The 19475-nt window shown below is 39.1% G+C and overlaps 1 long non-coding RNA gene across 2 annotated transcripts in view; it reads right to left on the reverse strand.

Moving 5' to 3' along the window:
• The window catches only part of LOC124735539, an 80956-nt gene that overhangs the window by 17318 nt on the left and 44163 nt on the right, over window positions 1-19475 (reverse strand). The window contains exon 3 of one of the 2 annotated variants that reach the window (XR_007009443.1): window positions 15790-15936. The exons of the other annotated variant lie outside the window; for it this stretch is intronic. This is a non-coding gene — a long non-coding RNA (uncharacterized LOC124735539). The remainder of the gene's footprint in view (window positions 1-15789; window positions 15937-19475) is intronic. 2 annotated transcript variants of the gene reach the window in all.

Raw genomic sequence — 19475 nt, forward strand, 5'->3', positions numbered from 1 at the left:
GTCATAAGGCCTATAACATCTATCCCTCAAATAATAGTTACCAATAGGTACTGACGTAAAGAAGAAATTGGTGCAGGAACAGCTCTTCATTGTGTCATACAATAAAAGCATATGGGTGATACAGCAAGAATGCATTTATGTATGTTGACATCAGCAAATACTACAGGACAACTTTGGCAGTTTCTTTACAAGCCTTTAAGATTTTCCACAGTAGATGCATTAGCTTTGCTGTGAATGTATTTATTGTAGAACATTTGACAAAGGCAACTGGAACAGCATGCAAAAGAAAATACTCTGTAATGAGTCACTAGATACCAATGATTGCTTATGTCAAAACACTCACTGGATAAAACTCATTGATCTTTGGAAACTTGTCAGCATAGACAGGATTCAAACCACCTAATTGTGTTTCATTGGAGAGCTGGTCACAGAGGCCATGATAATAATTAAGAATCTATTCTCTGCAAAATGGGTTTTTATTATTTCAGAGCCTCATTGCTCACTATTTTTTAATGAGACAGAAATTAGCATCATCAACAACTTTACAAACATTGATTGTTTGATTTTTATTAATGCACACCACTGTTGCTTCTCTGAGGCTTTGCAGAAATGCAGTGTCTGCCATAGACAGAGGTCATATTGGATGTGGTATGCAATGAAATTAGTTAAGGCTTTCACTTCTCTGAGAGACAGATGTGCTTGTCTTGCACTGAATGACTTTTGAAATTTCTTACATGGTTATGCATTCAGAGTTAATGCCCTACACCGATGCTAACAGCATGCATCCCAGTAACAGCAATGCATTCATGTGTGAAGTCACATAAAGTTGATAACCTATTCGTGTCATTTTGATCAGGGGCATGGAATTTGGGATTCTGGTCTGCTACTCATTTTGTTTACTTAGTAGCATTTCATTTGCAAGTGCTGGAATTTCCAACACTTAATGCAACATACAGAGCTGAGAGAGATCACAGAAAAACAATGTAGGATACACTAGATGCTGAAGAAAGATACCTTGAAACAAAGGCAAATGCTTTTACTTGAGGTTGACAGATGAAGTGAATGTGTCATTGCTTACTAGGCCATTCATTCTTTTCATTGTGTTTATACTTGCTGCACTGAAATAAAACTTTCACAGTTGTGAAACAACTTGAGGTGCTCATAAACAACAGAAGTAGATGAGAAATTGACACTGCACACTTATTGAAAATTACCTATCAAATTATTAAGTTCTATTTGTGCTTGCACAGGTTAAGATGAACATTAAAGATTAGCTGGAAAGCTTCTACTTTATGGGAAGAAACCATTGTTAATACCACAGTTCTCTTATTACTGCTTCTTGCTTTGAATTTACAGAATTCTAGTTATAATTATCACAGAACAAGTCTGCTTTCAAGTAACACTTTTAATCACTTTTTCGCAGAAGAAGCTGACTTGCACTGTGGTGTAGTGGTTATTATACTAAACTATTGAATGGGGGGTGCTGAGTTCAAAACTCACCTGCAGTATACCATTTTAATTTCTATATTCAGTTTGAGTACATTCTAGAAGTATCCACAAATGTCAAGAATCATCGTACTGGAATGTTCTATATATGTGTGTGTGTGCGAGTGTATACCTGTCCCTTTTTCCCCCTAAGGTAAGTCTTTCCGCTCCCGGGATTGGAATGACTCCTTATCCTCTTCCTTAAAACCCACATCCTTTTGTCTTTCCCTCTCCTTCCCTCTTTCCTGATCAAGCAACCGTGGGTTGCGAAAGCTTGAATTTTGTGTGTGTGTTTGTGTTTGTTAGTGTCTCTATCAACATACCAATGCTTTCATTTGGTAAGTTACATTGTATGTGGTTTGGCCAAAGGCTCTGTGCTCTTGTACGTGCAAGTGCTGAATAAATCTTCTTTAAGTGAAGTAAGTGTCCATCATTCATCTAAGTACACCTTCTTCTACATGACATTATTCTGGTGGAGATGCTGGGTATTGGAACCTGTGACGACACAGTTGCTCCCATCAGGCCACAACAGAGCCACCGTTAATGTGGCGAGAAACCTGAGTTTGGGCCATATTCAACAGATTGCAATCTACCGGAGACAGAAGAAGAAGAGGATATTACAATGACAGCGACTGTGTGCCACCACATGAGACATCCTTCTGGGTTCTCTGGTGACGATGGCCAAGATCCAAACAAGTGGCTGAAGGTATATGAGCATTTGGCCAAATTTAACAAATGGGATAACACTGTGTGTTTGGCTAACGTATTTTTCTACTTGGAGGGTACTGCCAAGCAGTGGTATGAGAACAACGAGGAGAAGTTAACAAGGTGCAAAGTATTCTGGGTGGAACTGCGCAAGTATTTCAGTGACACACAGTGACAGAAAGGCAAGGCTGATGATAAATTAAAGTGCAGGGCACAGCATCCACAAGAAACTACTGCATCCTACATTCAAGACAGCTTCGAGCTGTGTAAAATAGTGGATCCTAGAATGAAGGAGGAAGATAAGGTTGCACATATCATGAAGGGTGTTGCTGAGGACATGTATCAAGCCCTACTCCTGAAGGAGGTTTCGACAGCAGACGACTTTATAAAATGGTGCCAGTATATTGAGACAATGCATCAAAAAAGAATTACATGCAAGAAGTTTGAATGGCCAGATTAGCACTGTAGACTATCAACCAATAAGCCAGAGAGCATACCATGTGTCAGCAACTGAACGTCAAATAATTTGCGATGAGATAGAGAAAATGACGAAAAATGACTTCATTCAACCTTCGCAGAGCCCATGGTCATCACCAGTGGCCCTTGTCAGGAAGAAGGATGGCAGTTGGTGCTTTTGTGTTGATTACAGGAAGCTTAATAAGATAACTAAAAAGAACGTTTACCCTCTTCCAAAAATTGATGATACACTAGATGGTCTGAAGGAGGCTAAGTTTTTCTCAACCATGGACATGTACCCGGGATACTGGCATATTGAAGTAGATAAGCCTGATCATCAGAAAACTGCATTCATCACCCCTGAGGGCCTGTATGGGTTTAAGGTAATGCCATTTGGTTTGTGTAATGCACCAGCAACTTTTGAATGGATGATGGATAACCTTCTACGTCACCTGAAGTGGACGATTTGTCTTTGTTATTTAGATGACATTATAGTGTACTCAGAGACATGTGATGAACATATCAAAAGACTGAGGGCTGTTCGTAAGTGTCTCCAACAAGGCAGACTGAAAGTCTGTCTTTGGAGCAAAAGAAATCAAAATACTTGGACACCTAGTGTCAAACTACAGTGTGTGGCCAGACCCAGAAAAGGTGAAATCTATAATGGAATTTCCTATTCCTAAAAGTATTAGAAATGTGGGAAGCTTCCTCATATTATATTCTTATTACCATTGTTTTATCAAAGACTTTTGCATCAAAGCCAGGCCACTCCATGAGTTGTTAAAAGCTGATGCTAAATTTATCTGGGGTGGTGCTCAACAAGATTCTTTCAATGTGCTGTGAAAAGTTCTGAAGACTGACCCTGTAATTGGTCTGTATGATGAGAGAGCACCTACAGAACTACACACAGATGCCAGCGGTTATGGGCTTGGTGTTGTTCTGGTGCAAATTTCGGATGGAAAAGAAAAGGTTATAGCCTATACTTCTAGGGCACTTACAAAAACTGAGAGAAACTACTCAACTACAGAAAGAGAATGACTTGCTGTGATCTGGGCCATGTGCAAATTTTGACAGTATCCCTATGGAAGGCCATTCACAGTTGTTACACACCATCATTCATTTTGTTGGTTGACAGAATCGAACAGGACGACTCGCCAGGTGGGCACCATGTTGGGCACCATGTTTTCAAGAGTATGACATTACCGTAGTGTACAAAAGTGGAAGAATACACCAAGATGCAGACTGCCTCTCAAGAAACCCTGTGCAAGACCATCAAGGCTTGGTGAAGATAGTGACTGTCTCACTACACTTCAGGATCTCTCTGCTTAGCAGAAGAAGGACGCCAATATATCTCAAATTACGCTTGCCCTAAATCAGTCAGAGGATGTGAAAGGACAATTTAAGGTAGTTAATGGATTACTTTGCAAGAAAAACTTTGATCTGTTTGGAAAGAGGTGGCTACCAGTGATTCCTGAACACATGTGCTCAGATGTTCTACAGAAATTCCATGACACACCTGAGGCTGGACATTTAGGATTTGTTAAGACATACGATAGAATCCGCAAGAGATTTTTCTGGCCAGGTTTATTTAGGAGTGTCCGTCACTATGTATCGTATTGCAGAGAGTGCCAGAGGAGAAAGGAAGTTCCTCAGAAACCATCTGGCCAACTCATACCAATTCCACCAGCCGAAACACCTTACCAGCATGTTGGGATTGACCTCCTTGGATGATTTCCAACGTCTGCTAATGGAAATAGATGGATTATTGTTTGCACTGATTATCTGACACACTATAACATTACAAAAGCTGTGAAAACAGCTGAAGCATCCGAGGTAGCCAAATTCATTGTGGAAGACACTGTATTAAAATATGGTGACCCGAGGTCGTTAATTACAGATCGAGGGAAAGTTTTTCAATCGAATCTTGTGACAGAGATAAGCCGTCAGTAACATTAATCATCACATGATGACTGCCTACCATCCGCAAACTAATGGGCTTACTGAATGCCTTAATAAGACCTTGGACAACATGCTATCATTGTTTGTTAATGTTGAGCAGAGCAGCTGGGAGGGGGTGCTACCTTTCGTGATGTTTGCCTACAACACCGCAAAACAAGACACCAAAGGATTTACGCCATTTTTCCTGGTGCATGGGCGTGAGGCGACTATGACAATGGACATTGTGTTTCCATTACATCTTATGGTGTGGACGATGACCACATCAGCCAGGTGTTAACCAGAGCTGAGGAAGCTTGGCAGTTAGCTCAACTCTGCATGTTGGAGGCTCAAGAAAATGATCGCTGAAGGTATGATGTGAGCTACCGCCCTGTTGTCTACCAGCCTGGTGACCTCGTTTGGATCTTCACTCTGGTTCAGAAGGTTGGTCTCTCTGAGAAGCTCCTCAGGCCCTAATTTGGACCTTTTAATGTTGTAAGACAGTTGTCTGATGTTACTTAAGTTGAATATTTTGACCCCGACGCAAGATTAAGAAAGATCAGAGATACGGTCCAGGCCCTTCAAATGAAGCCCTACAAGGATCATGCTACCCAGGGTAAATTCAAAGTTCTGGTGACAGGCAACAAGCAGAAACATGATGAACAGCAGAGTGGCAAAAGAAGTTCTAAGAAGATCACCGCCAGGGTAAGCATCAGTCATCGAGGGTCAGGGTGTGCAGTATCGATGACTCGTTCCCGGACTAGGACAACGTAACACAGAGATGCAGTTCTCTTAAGGAGGGAGCAATATCACAGAACAAGCTGAGTAGTACTGTGGTGTAGTGGTTATGATACTAAACTGTTGAAAGGAGGGTGCTGAGTTCATAACTCATCTGGATTGTACCATTTTAATTTCTATATTCGGTTAGAGTACATTCTAGAAGTATCCACAAATGTCAAGTATCACTGTACTGGAATGTTCTGTAGTTGTACATATACTGTATGTGTTCTAGCTGGAGGCAGTCCTCTCCCCACTCTTATATGTAGAAGTGCTGAATAAACCTTCTTTAAGTGAAGTTAGAGTTCATCATTCATCTAAGTACACCTTCTTCTATATGACAGTATTGTTCTGAACAGAAGTTTTTAATCTACACAGTGGCAGTGACTCACTCAGTGATTTGCACCCCATAAAATTACCAAATGTTAATAACCAGAAAGTCAAAACTGATAGTAAATAATGAATTATTTATCAGCAGCTATCAGCAGTTTTGTGAGTATAATTTTTTTCAAAGCCAGTGCAAAAGTTACAGTACAGCTGGTGTATGACTGCCACACTAGTGGCTCTGCCTCAGGTAGGATAAGGTATGCCTGGGAAGATAATGGGAAGTTATGTGCTAGGTAAGAACTTAGAACTGATCTTGCACCTGGGTTTTTTGAAGGAACAGAATCCATTTGGAGATGGGTTGTATTTAAAGTAGAATAATGATGGAGCAAGATATTTTTTAGCTGTGGTGGATGGTGGGATACCACTTTGGGAGGAGTGGGAAAGAATACAGGTAGAATGTATATCAATCCCGAAACCAAAGATGCACTTTTAATAATGTTAATCAACAACATATTTATATTTCAACAGTGCCAATGTCAGTTCCATGTTAAAATTAGGACGCAAAATAGAAATCTCACATTCAGTCTGTGTTGGGAAAAACCAAGTTACATCAACTGAATATTACAGCACCACACATTAGCATACGACCTGATACCAAATGTCTCACATCACTGTATACTTTACGTAAGTGTATTACAACAAATTATATCCATCATTGCAACAATAATGACACCTGTAAAGCTTTGATTAGCTAATTAAGTAACAGAGTGGTACTTCGAAAGTAATTTCTTGAGCAAATTTTAAACAAACAACATAGTTTCATATTTTGATACAACCTATTTATTTAATAAAGAAACAAGTTAACGATAATACCAAGTAATGTATTTGAATCTTAAGGAAATGGTAACTACAACATCTGAACTTTAATTAAAAAGGAAATCATCATTATATATTTTCAGTTATCGTATCCAACATAAAACACTATTTTGTACAGAAAATCACAAAATCCAAGACAATCATTACTATTTATGGATATCAAGTAACACATTGGAGTTCATGAAAACATTATCAACAAAAGCCAATTTGTAATTAAGAATAAGATCAATATTTTATACTTTGCATTATTGGGTCAGAAATAAAAGATTATTTTACACTCTAAAATACAAAATTCACAATTTCAACCACAGAATATCTATCTGGCAATTTGTTTGATGTATAACTGTTGCAGCAAGAACTATTGTAATTAATTTTTTTAACTTTAAGTATTGTATTTGACTGTTTCAATAATTACTATTTTGTTTACTTGATTATTAAGAATATGTTTATATCTGTCAGCTGCAGAGGCAGGAGGTGAGAGATATTAGTTGTTGAGAGTTTTGTTATTTACTGTTGTGGAGTGGAGGAAATTCACAATAAATACCAAGGAGATGTAAAATGGTGTTAATTTTTAGAAAGCCTGGATTACAAAAATTATGATTATTCAGGCTGCAAAGAGAGATTTACACCCTGCATTCTACATGGAGGGTTGTTAAACATAGGATGAGTATTCCATTCTACTAAATTACTCATAGCAACAATACTTGTTTGAAAGTTCATTGCTGGCCATATTTAGAGCGTAAAGATTCATGCTTGATTAGTAGACGGTATGCTATAAGTCCTAGATAAAGTCCTTGCAGTGGTGGTTCAATCTTGTCTCCCATTGACTTGAAAAGGAGGCTCAAAGTTAGCATCTGCATCATACGAGTTACTATCACGAATCCTAAAACATTACAGAATTGGGTTTTTGTTGTTATGCAGGAGTATGTTTGAGTTTAGAAGCCTTATTGCCTCCTGGCTTGGTGTGGGAGACCAACAGAGGAACAAGGTGGAGTTCCATACACTTGATCACTATAGGATGCTGAGTACGAAGCTAGGCTACTACAGAAAGTGGACTGAAATTCCTGAAAGGATTGTGGTGTTTGAGCCAGCTATAGATATGTGGCTGACTGGTGAAATGTCACTTTCCAGTGACAATATATTATTTATGATAATAACATACACAAGTGGTAAAAGTAAAGTACATGAGGAAATCAAACTGTGCATCTTGATGACTTGAGTTCAGTGGAGTACTGCATGATATGGTGAAAACTTTAATTTTTAATGGACTTAGATCTTTATAGGTAATGATTACAAAACTTTTTAAATTATACTACTGGTAAACCAAAAATACTACTATCATAAACAATATGTCATATAAGGGCTGAACTGCAAATTGAACATGTATTGATATTGTTTGTCTGAAACTTATCTGGGTCTAGAGTATCAGTGATTTGATTAAAACCACTTAAATTGAACAGAATCTTATAATGTCAACATGTGTTACTCTGTGCCCTAACCGTTCATGTAAGTGTATTTGCAATCAGATATGCAACATATTTCTGTGCCAAATTAAGTTTATTTTGTTTGATTAGGTTAGGCCTCTAATTAAATCAGCTATGATTCACATGCAGTGTGCTGTGAGAAAACCAAGAGCACCATATAAATGAGCAAGAAACTGTGCTAAGTTTTCATACGCAGTGTTTATGTATGTAGAAACATTTTCTTGTGTTTGCTTGTTTTAAAAGTTTTTCATGATAGCACCATATCATTTTTTTTTTCATATCCAGTGTAAAAAAATAGTCTCGAGTCCATATGGATGAGCCTTATTCATCTTCTCCAGAGCTAAGTTATTTTTAATGAATTTTTGTCAAGAACCTCTGAGGAAATAGTTTGAGGAAAGGTTTGATGTGGCAGACAGATTCTTTAAAAAAGTAACAATGCTAGTCGCAGCAGTCAACCTGCTGTAAATCTAAATGTATTTATTTATTCAGTTTCAGAGTCTGATACTTGCCCACAGGTAAAATGAATGCCATTCAATATCTCCTTTTGAGCTGAATAGAAACTGATGGGGAGGCTGAGATTTGGAATACAATGCTCCTACTGTTTCAGTGATGCAAAATATCAACCATCATTCCACTATTGCATCAAGAAAGACTTTCAGTCTTCAATGAACAGAAAAAAGGAAGTAACTGACCAGGGTGTCTGCTAAAAACCCAACCCTCCATTCACCCCAAATGATATTCTGCATATGCATGACTACTCTGAAATTCACACTTCAGTACTTGCCCAAAGCGTTCAGTTTACAACTTTCACACGCCATCTCTAATGTTTCACTATATAACAGTGCACGGGAAAATCGAACACTTAAATCTTTTCATGTGAGCTCTATTTTTCTTATTTTGGTACAATGATCATTTCTCCCTCTGTTGGTGGGTGTCATCTAAATATTTTCACACATTGGAGAGAATGTTGTAGATTGAAATTTTGTCAAAAGATCTCAAATCAGTGAAAAATGCCTTTGTTTTAATGATTGCCAAGCCAACTCGCACATTATATCCATGACACTCTTTCCCTATTTTGCAATAATACAAAAGGAGCCACTCTTCTTTGAACTTCCTTGATGTCCTCCGTCAATACCATCTGGTAAGGATCCTATACTGCACAGCAGTACTCTTAGCAGAGGATGAACAAGCGTAGTTAGGCAGTCTCCTTAGCAGAGCTGTTGCATCCTCTAAGTGCTCTGCAGAAAAAATGCAGTCTTTGGTTTGTTCCTCACAACATTATCTATGTGATTATTACAATTTAAGTCATTTGTAAGTACTTAGTTAAATTGACAGCCTTCAATTTTGTCTCTTTTATAGTGTAACCGAAATTTAACTGATTCCTTTTAGTAATCATGTCAATACTTTTTATTACTTAGGGCCAATTGCTAGTTTTTGCACTGTAGAGATATTTTGTCTCAACCATTCTGCACTTGATTTTGGTCTTCTGATGACTTTACTAGACACTAAATGACACTATCATCTGCAAACAGCCCAAGAGGGCTACTCGGATTGTCTCCTAAACTGCTTGTAAAAATTGGGAACAGCAGAGGGCCTATGAGACTTCCTTGGAGAACACCAGAAATCACCACTGTTTCACACTATGACCTGCCATCAGTTAATCTGAACTACAATCTTTCTGACAGGAATTCACAAATCCAGTCACACAACAGAGACGATACTCCATAGGGACACAATTTGTTTAGACGCCACCTGTGAGGAACAGTATCAAAAGTCTATTGGAAATCTAGATATATGGAAACAACACTTGAGATTCCCTGTTGGTAGCATTCATTACTTTGTGAGAATAAAGACATAGTTGTGTTTATCAAGAACGGTATTTTCTGAATCTGTGCTCACTGTGTGTCAGCAGATTGTTTTCCTCACAGTAACCTTCAAATTCAGTATATGTTACAGAGTCCTACTGTAAATCTATGTCTGTGATATGGACCTGTAAGCCATTGGATTACTCCTTCCTTTCTTCAGTAATAGTGTGACCTACACAACTTTCCAATTTTTAGGAATGTATCTTTCGCGTTGTGAGCTATTTTACATGGTTGTCAAGTAAGGAGCTATTATATCAGCATACTCTGGAAGGAATCTTATTGCGATACAGTCTGGACCATAAAACTTATTAAATGATTTAAGTTGCTTCGTTACACCGAGGATATCTACTTCTAAGACACTCATGTTGGCAGCAGTTCTTAATTCGAATTCTAGAATATTAACCTCATCTTCTTTGGCAAAGAAATTTTGGAAAACTGTATTTAGTAACTTAGCTTTAGTGGTGCTTTCATCGGTAACATTACCATTGTTATCACAAAGTGAAAGTATTGATTGTATATTGTCATTGGTGAACTTAAAATGCGACTAGAATCTCTTTGGGTTTTCTACCAGATTTTAAAACTGAGTTTTGTTGTGGGAACTATTAACAGCATCTGCTACTGAAGTCTGGATGAAATTCAAAGAGTTTGTAAAAGTTGTCCAAACTTGTGGGTTTTATGAGTAAGGAAACTGATGTCTACATAGCAAGACATGGGTTCCAACAGCCCGTGCCCCTAATATGAATGACATGAAGTTACATCGGTTGACCTCTGTCTTTGTGGAAAACTGAGACTTTAGACATGAATCAGCATCATTAGTTGCTTATCTGATTCAGCAGACTATATGATTACAATTAATTATAGGTCTCATGACATACGAGCAGAAAATTAACCGGCAAATGAAGGAAATGAAAAAATGCAACCATGTAGAAATATTTGACAACTTCTAAAATGAGAATGTGTATTTTGGAGAAAACAGCTGTATATTGAAGTTAAATGACCCTACCCAACACTGGAAATAAGTCAAATTGATGAACAAAAATGTTGAGGGGTTGACACAACCAGCGCGCTCAGTTAATAAAAAGGGCATACCCAAAGCTGAGTTATGAACATCCCTGTCATTATCAAATCGGATTTTCTCTTCCAAAGTGTGGCCTACTGAAGGCCATAAACCACAAGCACCTCATACTGATGGGCCTTCTTGCCCAAAAATGGTCCCATGCTCAAACACAGTTGAGTGCCCATACATGGTTTACCAGTGCGTGGGAGCAGCCGCACTGATGGCTGATTGCAGTCCCCCACTGGAATCCCCTCCTGTTGCAAGAGAGGCAGGACTCTGTGTCTCTGCAGGGAGATCAGTGCATACATGGCAAATTCACATTGCGCCACAATAGTTAAACAGTAATGAAATCCTAAACTGAGATTGGAATGTATACCGCAGAGACAGGCTGGACAGTGAAGGGGGAGGCGTGTTTACAGTGATTAGAAGTGCAATAGTATCGAAGAAAATTGATGGAGATCCGAAATGTGAAATGATTTGGGTGAAGGTCACGGTTAGAGCAGGCTCAGACATGGTAATTGGATGCCTCTATTGGCCCCCTGGCTCAGCAGTTGTTGTGGCTGAGCACCTGAAGGATAATTTGGAAAATATTTTGAGTAGATTTCCCCACCATGTTATTGTTCTGGGTGGAGATTTTAATTTGCGGGATATAGACTGGGAGGCTCAAACGTTCATAACGGGTGGCAGGGACAAAGAATCCAGTGAAATTTCTTTAAGTGCTATATCTGAAAACTACCTTGAGCAGTTAAACAGAGAACTGACTTGTGGTGATAACATATTAGACCTTCTGGTGACAAACAGACCCGAACTACTTGAAACAATTAACGCAGAACAGGGAATCAGCGATCATAAAGCGGTTACGGCATCGATGATTACAGCCGTAAATAGAAATATTAAAAAAGGTAGGAAGATTTTTCTGTTTAGCAAAAGTGACAAAAAGCAGATTAAATTGTACCTGATGGCTCAACACAAAAGTTTTGTCTCAAGTACAGATAGTGTTGAGGATCAGCGGACAAAGTTCAAAACCATCGTACAATATGCATTAGATGAGTATTTGCCAAGCAAGATCGTAAGAGATGGAAAAGAGCCACCGTGATACAACAACCGAGTTAGAAAACTGCTGCGGAAGCAAAGGGAACTTCACAGCAAACATAAACATAGCCAAAGCCTTGCAGACAAACAAAAATTACGCGAAGCGAAATGTAGTGTGAGGAGGGCTATGGCGAGAGGCGTTCAATGAATTCTAAAGTAAAGTTCTATGTACTGACTTGGCAGAAAATCCTAAGAAATTTTTGTCTTATGTCAAAGCAGTAGGTGGATCAAAACAAAATGTCCAGACACTCTGTGACCAAACTGGTACTGAAACAGAGGATGACAGACTAAAGGCCAAAATACTAAATGTCTTTTTCCAAAGCTGTTTCACAGAGGAAGACTGCACTGTAGTTCCTTCTCTAGATTGTCATACAGATGACAAAATGGTAGATATAGAAATAGACGACAGAGGGATAGAGAAACAATTAGAATTGCTCAAAAGAGGAAAGGCCGCTGGACCTGATGGGATACCAGTTCGATTTTACACAGAGGACGTGAAGGAACTTGCCCCCCTTCTTGCAGCGGTGTACCGTAGGTCTCTAGAAGAGCGTAGCATTTTCAAGAAGGGACGTCGAACAGATGTGCAGAACTATAGACCTATATCTCTAACGTCGATCAGTTGTGGAATTTTGGAACACATATTATGTTCGAGTATAATGACTTTTCTGGAGACTAGAAATCTACTCTGCAGGAATCAGCATGGGTTTCAAAAAAGACGGTCGTGTGAAACCCAGCTCACGCTATTCGTCCACGAGACTCAGAGGGCCATAGGCATGGGTTCACAGGTAGATGCCATGTTTCTTGACTTCCACAAGGCATTCGATACAGTTCCCCCCAGTCGTTTAATGAACAAAGTAAGAGCATATGGACTATCAGACCAATTGTGTGATTGGATTGAAGAGTTCCTAGATAACAGAACGCAGCATGTCATTCTCAATGGAGAGAAGTCTTCCGAAGTGAGAGTGATTTCAGGTGTGCCGCAGGGGAGTGTCATAGGACCGTTGGTATTCACAATATACAAAAATGACCTTATGGATGGCATTGGAAGTTCACTGAGGTTTTTTACAGATGATGCTGTGGTGTATCGAGAGGTTGTAACAAAGGAAAATTGTACTGAAATACAGGAGGATCTGCAGCGAATTGACGCATGGTGCAGGGAATGGCAATTGAATCTCTCAATGTAGACAAGTGTAATGTCCTGCGAATACATAGAAAGATAGATCCCTTAGCATTTAGCTATAAAATAGCAGGTCAGCAACTGGAAGCAGTTAATTCCATAAATTATCTGGGAGTATCCATTAGGAGTGATTTAAAATGGAATGATCATATAAAATTGATCGTCGGTAAAGCAGATGCCAGACTGAGATTCATTGGAAGAATCCCAAGGAAATGCAATCCGAAAACAAAGGAAGTAGGTTACAGTACGCTTGTTCACCCACTGCTTGAATACTGCTCAGCAGTGTGGGATCCATACCCGATAGGGTTGATAGAAGAGATAGAGAAGATCCAAGCAATTTCAAAGACTTATCAACACAGTAATGGCAAAAAGGTGCAACAATCAAATGATCTTACAAAACATAGAGGAGCAGGCATTAACTGCCAAAGTTTTACGTGTAGTCCATAGAGTTTCTACAACACTAGCATACTAGATTACACTCAAAGACAAGTCTGTGAAATTTAGCAGCATTTACAGTTTTCTATGTGCAAAAATATTTGTAAGGTTCTTGTAAGAAGTCTGTATGTTGTTTCTTGAAACCAGCTGCCACATGCATGGACAGATGACGGATTTTAATTTAGGATGCATGAGAGTGTATCATTCCCATCCCAATGTTTTTGTTGTAATCGAATGGAAAGGAAGGCAGATCAGAGTTTAATGGCCTGTCAACAGTGAGGTCATTGGAGAAGGAGCACAAGCTTGGACCACGAAATGATGGCAAGGAAATTAGCCAAGTCCTTTTCAAAGGAACCATCCCGGCATTTCCTGGAGCAATTTAGGGAAATGAGAGAGAGCCTAAACCTGGATGGCCGAAGGAAATTTGGACCGTCATCCTCCAGAATGCAAGTCCAATGTGCTAATCACGGCACCACCTCATTTGGCGCTGCCAACATTTATAGTTTAATATATGATATGATACAAGATACATGTATACAGTATGACCTGCAGATGCTAAATTGTGTATGAAGTATTTTGATTAAAGGATTTACAAAAGAAACGTAAAACAAGAATAGGGACTGTAAAAAAAGCTAAGACATGTAGTTCGCTCACAAAGGCGTCAGGCCCTCTCATGAAAAAAGGATCCCATGTGCATTGACAAGTGAGTGCACTATACAGAGGTGACAGGCAAGAATGTGGTGTAGCCAGTGCCTGGGAGAAGCCGTGCTGGGAATATATGTCACTAATGGCTCGATGTAGTCCCCAGTGCCAGCTACTCCTCTTGCCAGACAGAGAGGACTCTACGTTTCTGTAATGAGATCAGTGCACGTAGTGGGACTTCACTCTGTGCCTAGTAGCTATCCTGGGAAAGCTAGTGTCTAAGCTGTGTTAACCAGAAGTTTCAATAATCAACTACTCCATAAAACATTGCAGCTATCAGTTGTGTTTAACTATTTACGTGGGACACTAGATAAGATGCAAAACTTGAAAAGAGTTATTGGACACTCAGTTCATTGCTTCCCAAAACAGATGGTAGGATAACATTGAGACAAATTTGTGTTCTTGTTCTGAATACAGAATGGAATCTGTCAAAATGTTGCTCACAGCAACAGGTATGTCACAGACACCACAAACCGGCATATCTCATTCATGCTGGAAAGGGTCATGTGCTATGGGACGCTGCATAATGTTAGTTCCATTCCATTCTCTTAGACAGATTGGAAAGATGTCCACTATTGCCTAGTAACAAGTCTTCCCCTGGCGCATCTCGCTGGTTTGTATGCCCTATCATTCGTTCTTGCGCTAGCATAAAAGTGTTCTTCTGAGGTACGATATGGTAGCATGTAATCTGTCTGGTTGCTGAAAAATAACTGAAATACATGATGTGGAACATCATATTTGTTGTACTCTGTCAAATTCAAATACAATGTTAATTATTTTAAAAGCCATGAGAGAATAGCCATGGGGGTTATTAATGCCATCTCTGGATTTGGACGCTCATCTCCATCATGCCTAAGTTTGTGTGGTGTCTGTTTGACTGAATTTGAAAGGGTCTAGTTCCTGCTCCATAATCTATGAAGGCATGTCCAGCTGATATTCAAGAAACTAGATTAAATACAAATAACTGATGGAACGTCATATTATAAGCGTGTTGGAACTTTCAAAGAGTAGAGAGTGATGGCTTGCCAGCTCTGGTACTTAATGCTAACAGTATGGCTAGTTCTTCAAGCACGTGTATCTCACCAAATGCCCCATCATAGATTCTATGTAACGTTGTTAGATATGGTCTATGTTGATCCAGAGTCACACAGTGGTGGTACACCTGGGGTTGAAGAAATGCTGTACAAAGCAATAAAAGGGAAAACATGATTGTACCCCTTGTCTTGCCACAGAGGAATTCAATACACTCAGAACCTTAATTTTTTTTAAGAATTTTAAGTTTATTAACTAGCTTGGTTTCTCATAAAAGGTGGGACTGAGGAATAGCTCTTATACTCTGAAACTGAGAACGGTGTCTCCCAGACTCATATCCTGTACATTATAAAGATGACGCATATGGTTAAAATTCATACACACCTATTCTTAGTGGAGAACTAAAACCCTCTAGCTTTCGTCACCACAGTCTTTTGTCTCCTCAGCTTGAATTATATTTGATAGGTAGTGCCTGAAAGAGAGGAGCCAGGGGGGAGGATTCTTCAGTTTTCCACAACTATATGGCAATATCTGCAAAACAGAAATCAGAGTTTTCTATTACATATTGTTTTATAAAATCCGGAAAAATTCATGGTGTTAAAGCCATCACCATCTAATGGTTTCTGCTGCAGTCTTTTATTGAATTTTGAAACACTGATGAACGCAATTTTTCTTACTGATAAAATCTGCGATGCCATACAAGGGTGATGTTCTTGAGGACAATATTATGGAAATGGAAGAGGATGTAGATGAAGAGGAAATGGGAGATATGATACTATGTGAAGAATTTGACAGAGCACTGAAAGACCTAAATCAAAACAAGGCCCTGGGAACAGACAACATTCCATTAGAACTACTGATAGCCTTGGGAGAGCCACCCCTGACAAACCTCTACCATCTGGTAAGCAACATGTATGAGACAGGCGAAATACCTTCAGACTTCAAGAAGAATATAATAATTCCAATCTCAAAGAAAGCAGTTATTGACAGATGTGAAAATTACTGAACTATCCGTTTAATAAGCCATGGCTGCAAAATACTAACATGAATTCTTTACAGATGAATGGAGAAACTGGTAGAAGCCATACTGTTGGAACACGTGGGGCAATACTGACCCTACAACTTATCTCAGAAAATAGATTAAGGAAAGGCAAACCTACATTTCTGACATTTGTAGGCTGAGGGAAAGCTTTTGACAATGTTGACTGGAATAGTCTCTTTCAAATTATGAAGGTGGCAGGGGTAAAACACAGGGAGCAAAAGGCTATTTACAATTTTTACAGAAACTAGATGGCAGTTATAAGAGTCGAGGGGCATGAAATGGAAGCAGTGGTTGGGAAGGGAAGTGAGACAGGGTTGTAGCATATCCCTGATGTTATTCAATCTGTATACTGAGCAAGCAGTAAAGGAAACAAATGAAAAATTTGGAGTAGGAATTAAAATCTATGGAGAAGAAATAAAAACTCTGAGTTTCACCGATGATACTGTAATTCTGTCAGAGACAGCAAAGGATCTGGAAGAGCAGCTGAACAGAATGGACAGTGCCTTGAAAGGAGGACATAAAATGAACATCAACAAAGGCAAAACGAGGATAATGGAATGTAATCGAATTAAATCGGGTGATGCTGAGGGAATTATATTAGGAAATGAGACCCTTAAAGTAGTAAATGAGTTTTACTATTTGGGGAGCAAAGTAACTGATGATAGTCAAGGTGGGGAGGATATAAAATGTAGACTGGCAATGGAAAGGAAAGTGTTTCTGAAGAAGAGAAATTTGTTAACATTGAGTATAGATTTAAGTGTCAGGAAATCGTTTCTGAACGTATTTGTATGGAGTGTGGCCCTGCATGGAAGTGAAATGTGGATGATAAATAGTTTAGACAAGAAGAGAATAGAAGCTTTAAAAAGGTGGTGCTATAGAAGAATGCTGAAGATTAGATGGGTAGATCACATAACTAATGAGGAGGTATTGGGGGAGAAGAGAAATTTGTGACAAGAACTTGAGTAGAAGAATGGATCAGTTGGTAGGACGTATTCTGAGGCATCAAGGGATCACGAATTTAGTATTGGAGAGCAGCGTGGAGGGTAAGAATCATAGAGGGAGACCAAGAGATGAATACACTAAACAGATTCAGAAGGATGTAGGTTGCAGTACATACTGGGAGATGAAGAAGCTTGCACAAGATAGAGAAGCATGGAGAGCTGCATCAAACCAGTCTCTCGATTGAAGACCACAACAACAACATTACTCTTGTTCCCCATGTAATTAAAGTGAACTGACGGCTGGTTTTCCCATGGAAAGTTCTGAATCATGTGGGCAGTGTGAGTGGATAATGAGGAACATGTGCTGCCATCATTTAGCACTGCCACAGATCGGGATGCGCACACCGTCTGTTATGACTGGTTCAGTCACATTAGGAAAATGTTCAGCAGTATGATGCAGATAGTATAATAGAATTCTTCTTCAGTCTACAAGATTCACTGTGCCTGTACCTATGTTTCGTCACAGCTATGATGCAGAGACAATTCTTCCTGTTGTGTTTCTTATATAATTTTACACCGTATCGTCATGAATGAAGGGTCGAAAACCTCATTAAGTGAGAGTTTTTTGTACTTAGCGGACGACAACTATGAATACTAAGTGGATGCACCATACAGAAACTTTTTATGTTTACTGCTGTACTTTCTCCCCTCCCAGTTTTAATCCCACAGGATGCTACATTTCTGAGTAACCAGGATTTACTGTGAAGGCAATGAAAATTGTCTGGACTAGAGTCTGGATTAAAATATATTTTGTAACTTCTTTGCTTCTGCATCTTTTTGAAATAATCTTTCATGTCTGTGATTTCTGTTAAAGTGTTTAGTTTCACTGTTGTAACACATTACAAAATTGAAGGCATCCACATCACGACTTATGGTACAGGTCTGCAAGCGCTTAGCATGTTGGTATCATTGGGAAAAACTGCAAACACACATATCATTCTTTCACCTTTTTGACAGTCTGTGAAAATTATTCCACTTGTGTGAGAAACAGTTTCTGACGAATCAAGTCCTTGGTAAGATTTCAGTATGGCTTAAGTGAAATAGTACAATAGTTTGACAGACTGTTATGTGATGATCTTACGTTGGTATTCACTCTCATGCCCAGCATGTATTATGTCTGATCACTGGGACTGTTGTAAGTCTTCTAATCATCCACGTTTCCTACTGATGTACATCATGCAACTGTGACAGCCCTTTGATGCTATGTGGCGTGTAGAACGTACAGAGCTTAATATGGAAACACTGCGAGGTATGCATATTTGAACACAAATGCAGATTGTAGTAAAGCCTGCAGACTGCAATACTGTATTTGATCACGAACTGCACCTGTGCAATATCCTCCATTCGTTACAAGATTCACAGTCTGGTGCATTATGTCAGAGCTAACTAAATTCAAATGTGGTAACATTGTTGGTGCTGTTATGTTGGGTACTTCCATAACCAAAGGAGGTGAAGTGTTTGGTGTTTCGAGAGGCACCGTATCGAAGATATTTTGTACCGAATACAGGGAAAGTAAAAAAACGCCTTCTGCTAAGTCACAATATGGACATAAGTGTGTGTTGAGTGATCATGATGTGTGGTCTTTGAAGGGGATTTTGAAGAAAAGTAAGAGGATGACAGCTGCAAAGTCAGTGCAAAACTGAATGTCACTCTCACGAACTCTGACAGCATAAAAACAACATGATGGAAGTTACATAAGCAGGGAATTGGAGGGCAAGCTAGAATTTCAAAACCACTCATAAGTGATGCAAATGCCCGTAGCATGAACATTTGGTGTCAAAGACATAATACCTGGATTATGGAGCAACGGATAAATGTCATTTTGTCTGGTGACTCAGATTTCACATTCTTTCCAACTTGGCTGAGTTTACTTCCCAAGAATTAACATGATGGGCATATGGTGATGATATGAGCAGCCGTATTATGGTATTTCAAGAGCCCTATAATTACTTTGCAAGGTCTCGTTACTGTCATGGATTATGTGACCAGTTTGGCTGATCAGGTCCAAAAAATGTTCAAATGTGTGT

The sequence above is a fragment of the Schistocerca piceifrons genome, unplaced genomic scaffold, assembly GCF_021461385.2.
Source record: "Schistocerca piceifrons isolate TAMUIC-IGC-003096 unplaced genomic scaffold, iqSchPice1.1 HiC_scaffold_1682, whole genome shotgun sequence".
Lineage (NCBI taxonomy): Eukaryota > Metazoa > Arthropoda > Insecta > Orthoptera > Acrididae > Schistocerca > Schistocerca piceifrons.